The following is a 6,823-nucleotide window of genomic DNA, read 5'->3' as shown; positions in this document are numbered from 1 at the left end:
AAAGGGGGCAGCAGTCCAAATCAAGGACCCTCTACTTAGGTCTGGAGTTTCATCTAAATCTCTACCCCAAGAAGATGCATATGGTGGTGCCACTTCCCAAAGGAAAAAATAAATAAATCCTGATATCTTCTTTGAGTTTCTACCTTTCCCTCTTTGAGATGGGGAAAAGGTGAATGGTCCACACAGCTGAACCTCTTTATGGCCCAATATTTATGGTCAAAATAGGGATGATCACTGGCCGTATTCTGCTGCCATTTTCTTTCTCCTCATGTATATCACTTTACCCTCAATTTATGCAAATCTCCTGGGGGACCCACATGACATTTTTTGCATAAATAAATAAGGACCGCTCTTCGTGGCATGAAAGCCACTGAATGATCCGTCGTGAATCCAGAAGAGAAAGCCTCAAGCCATTGGGTCTGAAGGCCAGAAGGAGACCAGGTTGACTTGAAAACACAAGGGGACGATTCTTCCGAAACAAGACTGCAAGGGTGACTGAGCAAGAGACGCTGCCGTCCATGACTGTACTCACCAGAGGCCCAGAGCTGCAAGGAGAGGATGGTGCTAATACTACCATGAAACACTTAGTTTCAACAGTTTGGCAGACACTGGAAGAATTCTGTCCTGGTCCCGCCAGAGCCAGCGCGCACCCATGCAGGCAATGACAGCACCTGTGACATGTAAAAAGATGCCAACAGACCTCCACAGCAACACAGTCAGGTTTGTACTGCCCATTCTCTGAAACGAACATCTTAGGAACTGGGAAGTGGCACCTTATAACCTGGTGGCCCTCTTATATTTATCAGGGGGAGAGTAATTGGCCCCATTCATCAGCATCACAGCATCCCTTCCATGGCTGTTGTTGGTGTCTACCTTGTTTTTCTTTTGAGATTGTGGGCTCTTTGGGGACAGCGAAGGAGAGGAGAGCTGGTCTTGTGGTAGCAAGCATGCTAAGCAGGGCCCACCCTGGTTTGCATTTGAATGGGAGACTATATGTGTGTGAGCACTGTGAGATATTTCCCTCAGGAGATGGGGCCGCTCTGGGAAGGCACCTGCCTGCTTGCATGCCGAAGGTTCCAGGTTCCCTCCCTGGCAGCATCTCCAAGATAGGGCTGAGAGAGACTCCTGCCTGCAACCTTGGAAAAACCTCTGCCAGTCTAGGTAGACTATACTGAGCTAGGTGGACCAATGGTCTGACTTGGTTGCAGGCAGATTCCTGTGTTCCTATGTTCCTCAATTGTCCTCCACTGCTACTGCTACTACTACTTCTATTTATATACTGATGATCAACAAAGGTTTCCAAAGTGGTTTACTTAGAAAAATAAATACTAAATAAATAAGGTGGTTCCCTCTCCCTGAAGGACTCACGGTCTTAAAAAAAACAAACCCATAAGGGACACACCAGCAACAGCCGCTGGAGGGATGCTGTCCTGGGGATGGATAGGGCCAGTTGCTCTCCCCTTGCTTATACGATGTACATCAATTTCAGAACTTTGTTGTTGTTGAAAAGTGGTATGTAATAATAATAATGACAATAATATTGGAAGCTCCTTTATTCTGGTGTCCACCTTGTGTTCCTTTTTAGACTATGAGCCCTTTGGGGAAAGGGAACCATCATCGTGTTGTTATTCCTTTTCTATGTAAACGGCTTTGAGAACTTTTTAGTTGAAAAGCGGTTTATAGATAATAGTAGTATAGAAGTAGAGCTACGTAATGGCGCAGCAGGGAAGTAATTTGCCTAGGGAGCAAGAGGTTGCTGGTTCCAATCCCTGCTGGTATGAACACCTCTATTGGGCAGCAGCGATACAGGAAGATGCTGAAAGGCATCATCTCTTACTGCGCGGGAGATGGCCATGGTCAACCCTCTGGTATTCTGCCAAAGACAACTACAGGGCTCTGTGGTTGCCAGGAGTCGACACTGACTTGACGACACAACTTTACCTTTAGTATAGCAGTAAGTACAAAGCCCTCTTCTCCCCTCTCCTTTATCCCTGAGAAAAGTGATCAAGTGAACATAAGCAAGATTGTTGTTTCCAGTGGCAGGAATTCTGTGGTTCCATAGAAAAACACTGTGACCTGCAGATGACCTTTTGAGATTGTCCGCAAGGGGATTATCAGCAAGGGGATGTGAAACAATTTTTTTCCCCTCCGAAGCTGGCCCCGAACATTTAATTTTGCAAACAGATCTCAGACATTAAAAGAGAAAGGACTGATATATACACCCCCAAGTCAGAAAATTTAAACATGAACACTAAATTTAGAAATCCCAACACTGGATTTCAAACTTTGCTGAGCACATGGAAATGTCTGCATACAAATTCAAAAACTAAGAGTGCATGAGAATCCCACCTCCCCTCTAAATTCACTTCCGTATGCATAAAAACTCACCCTTCAGGGTAATAGTTCTGTATACCGTAAACCCCATCTAGACAAGTTGGAAAGACAGAGCTGCTAATTATATCCATGACCTTTTCTAACAAATCCAATCAGGCTGGAATACGGTGCAAGTACCTGTTTGGATGCCCCTTTGAAAGCAGTAAGAAAACAGCCAGAGGCTTAGGATGCTACTGTAATGATATCACAAACATGTTGCTTTGCCTCTTTGCCCATTCAACCCACGCCTGGATTCAGAAGTGGATGGGACCTCCTCAGAAGGGAAGGAAACAACCACTGGCTCCTTTATGTATTTGGGATCATGGGGAATTGGCAGAACCTGAGGAAACGCTGAAGTTTCTCCTCTGGGAAGCACCACGTTCAGGAAGGGTTTCGAATTAGGGGCCCAGTGCTCCCTGACCAAATATGTTCTCTGGTTCTGGACTCTCCAAAATTACTCCCAAGCCTTCAAGAATAAATAAAAATGAACCTAAGCATAAGCTTGGAGCAGAAGGTGCATCATTAGACCTCCGAGTTCTGCACCCTACTCTGAAGAAGGAAGGAAGAAGTTGTGTGATGTGATCAGGGTCATGCTGATCCATCAGAAAGGAAGGGGGCAGCAAAAACAGCTGCAAAGCTAGCTGATATAAATATGAAAACGAATATGACATATATTTATATACTGCTTCTCAACAAAAGTTCCCAAAGCCATATAGATAGATAGATAGATAGATAGATAGATAGATAGATAGATAGATAGATAGATATATAGAGAGAGAATAAATAAATGTAAATAAAATTTAAAAAGAAGAGAGAAATATATAAACTACTTATGAAATGCATTGCTAAAGATCAGATCGAGTTTTGTAAATTATAATTTACATGATGCATTGTTTGTATTTCTTGTATATTGGTCTATGACCGTAATAAAGTTCTGTTCTGTTCTATATAGATATAGATATAGATATAGATATAGATGGCTTTGTCTATCTCATGTTCCTTTTTTAGCTGGTAAGCCCTTTGGGGATCAGATGCCATATGGCTTCTGCTCCCCAAAGGACTAATCATCTAAAAAAGGAACACCAGCAACAGCCACTGGAGGGATGCTTTGCTGGGGATGGATAGGTTCAGTTGCTCTCCCTCTGAAGGCTTTTCAGACAACAGGCTTTACCATGGGTTTACCATGAGGCTTTACTGTGAATTTGGGGCATACCAAACTCACAGTAAAGCCTCACGGTAAACCCATGGTAAAGCCTGTTGTCTGAAAAGCCTTCAGAGGGAGAGCAACTGAACCTATCCATCCCCAGCAAAGCATCCCTCCAGATACTCCAACGCAAAAAGAGGACAGTTTTTTTTAACTCCTAATATAAATCGGGCTAGGTTCCAATAGGGAGATAAAAACCCGAATTGTGAGTGAAGTGCTCTCTGAAACATGGCACGGACTTCAGGGTAAATCTGGCCGTTATGTGAACGCACACCCACCCTCCCAATGTAAAGCTGCGGTAAAGTCACCATCTGAAAAAGCTCCTGCTAAATAACGAGTGGATGTCTGAATATTGCTGGTGCAAAGGCTCCATATGTCCAGCTCCTGGTGGAATCCCTTGGCTGGACAGCTCCTCTGCTGAATGGGCATGCCTTGCCTAGGATCTGTTCCTCTTACCCTTTCGTGCTGGACAGCTCCCCAGCCTTAAGTGTTTCTGCATGTTCTGACTGTTCCCGCATTTAGAGGCACCATTTGGTTGTGGGTTATTCCTCGGGTACACCAGACATGTGTGTTTAGATGGTTCCAGTCTAATTAATGAGAATTGTAGTCCTTCCCGGCTCAACTCTTGGCACAATGGGAAACGGGGGAAGAGGCAGCCGTGCCTTTCCAGACACATAGATGTGTTAGAACGGATGGCAAGTTTGTAAACTCTCTCCTTCCTCTGTGTGCCCCGTAATTAAAAACTGCTGGTAATTAGTCAGTTGTTAAAAATAGGGGCTGGCTGTTTTTGCTCACCAGCACCACCAACTAATTTAATGTCTGTTCAGTGCTAATTTGGGTGTCTTCAGCTCCTCTTAGAATTGGGTTTGTTTGTTAAAGTTGGAAAAAGGTCTGTTTAAATGCACTCATTGATTTTTCAAACAGGCGGGCGGCAGCGATGCTCAAATCAGCTGACAGCCTCCCCCCCCCGCCTTTTACGCTCTTAGGCTAAAAAATGTTAAGCTATAAAACTGCCGACTCGACAGCGTGGCGGGGGGGGGGGCTTTTCTCATTTGCCGATTTCGAGCAAAATAAACCCTTTGCTATCAAAGAAAAATGTTCACGAAATCCACTGGAGTGACAGATGTGCTGTAGAATGGGGCAGATGTTTGATGTTTTGGGAGTTGCCCATGTATTTTCTAAATAGACAGGGATTACCACAGCCTATAGATATAATCCTTTACTAACCTGAAATGTCAAAGACAATGCAAAAAAAAAATAAAATAAATGAAAATGTCTTAATGCGCTTATTACTAATAATTCGGCTAAACCAGTTTTCAAGAATGGTTTCTCTCTCTCGCTCTTTCTTTAATGGAATGAACCGTTCTTAATCTAGTGAATGAGTCAGTTGAGAGGAAAACTCATTTCCCTGTCATTTAATGGCCACTTCTGAATGTGTTCTCATGCCCAAATAGGTACCATAAAGGCGGGGAGGTTACTGCGCAGCAGTATCAAATGGGATTTTGAATGGGGGCACCCAGAGTGACCGGCTTGCACGGCACCTCTAATGACAGAGCACACAAATGCCACAGCCGACTTAAGTCCAACCTAGCTTTTGATCGGGACAAAGGGACTTATTTTGAATCCCCCCGTGGGGCTGATGAAAGCACGCTCCTGCCACCCCCGCAACGAATGTCAGCGTCTAATGCCCCTAAATCATTTCTAAGTCTTTCCTTAGTCCCTCGGATATAGATGTGTCGAGGCACAGTAAAACAGGGAGGTATCAAAGCATGGGGGAGGAGAAGACTCAAATGCATCCCGGCAAACAGAAAAACCCGTTGATCCATTTGAGTCGCAGGTCAGATGTTGAGGGCCTTGGTGTCATGTGTAAGAAACAGAGGGAGTCTGGGCATGGAAGGAGCTTGCTTGCTTGCTTGACTTGTCTTCCTCAGCCATGGGTCCTGTCTTGAATTAGATCAGGGGTTCCCAACCTTGATTCCCTAGATGATCTTGGACTACAACTCCCATTATCCCAAGCTGATTCAGCCATCGTGGCTGGGGATGATAGGAGTTGTAATCTAACAACATCTCAAGGCTGAGAACCCCTGTTTTCGATGGTAAGCTCCTCGGGACAAAGACCCCGGCCTCCTCCATTCAAAAATGTGTTATCTTTCCCTTTCTGAACCTAATTGGTTCAGTTAGAATTCCCAGGTGGCTTATAGTTTTAGGATAAAACGATAAAGCAATAGCTTCCATCAAAGTACGCTGTGGGGTTTTTTGTACAAAGAGCTTGTATTACTATGTAAAGGTTAGATTCCTGCAACACGCTCTGTACGGAGCTGACTTTGAAAAGCGTTCCAAAACTTCGGCTGCTACAAAATGCTGCTGCGGCTGCTGCCGCCACCACACACTTGACAAGCACTCACATGACTTTAGTTTTATTCGATTCAGTTCTGTAGTTTCATTCACTTAGTCTTCACGGACTTCCTGGCTGTTTCTGAGCACCATCCCAAGTGTTGGTGATCCCCTCGAGAGGAGAGCTGGTCCGGTGGTAGCAAACATGACTTGTCCCCTTAGCTAAGCAGGGTCCACCCTGGTTCCATATGAAAAGCAGACTTGATGTGTGAGCACTGTAAGATCGATGGAGCCACTCTGGGAAGAGCAGAATTTTCCAAGTTCCCTCCCTGGCAGCATCTCCCAGATAGGGCTGAGAGAGATTCCTGCCCGAAACCTTGGAGAAGCCACTGCCAGTCTGTGAAGACAATACTGAGCTAGATAGACCTATGGTCTGACTCAGTATATGGCAGCTTCCTATGTCCCTATGTCCCTATGAAAGCCCTACATGTCTCGAGACCAGGCTTTGTATGCAGAAGGCCCCAGACAGATCAACTCAGCAGACGCACAATCACACAGGGAGAGCTTGGCAATGAGGCAAAGCCTGCCTCAAACAGCAAACCTCTTCTTTTTATTTTTCTCAAATGCTTCCTGCTAAAGGAGGAGCCAGTGGTTGATTCCCATGGGGTGGGGCTTTCCCAGGACCTAAAGCAGGGATGGGCAGACTCGGCCCTCCAGCTGTTGTTGAGCTGCAACACCTATGCTGGGGATGATGGGAGGTGTCGATCCACAGCTGGGGAGCCAAGGCGGCCTAACCCAGGGCTTAAGGCTTAAAAACCTGCTGCAGTGCATCAAGCTGCCACAAAGGGGCAGCAACATGCAGAGCCTCAAAAACCAGGTAGAACAGGACAGGTAGCAAGATCAAAGCAACAA

The sequence above is a fragment of the Hemicordylus capensis genome, chromosome 1 (assembly GCF_027244095.1).
Source record: "Hemicordylus capensis ecotype Gifberg chromosome 1, rHemCap1.1.pri, whole genome shotgun sequence".
NCBI classification, from domain to species: Eukaryota; Metazoa; Chordata; class Lepidosauria; order Squamata; family Cordylidae; genus Hemicordylus; species Hemicordylus capensis.
This window is presented reverse-complemented; position numbering follows the sequence as displayed.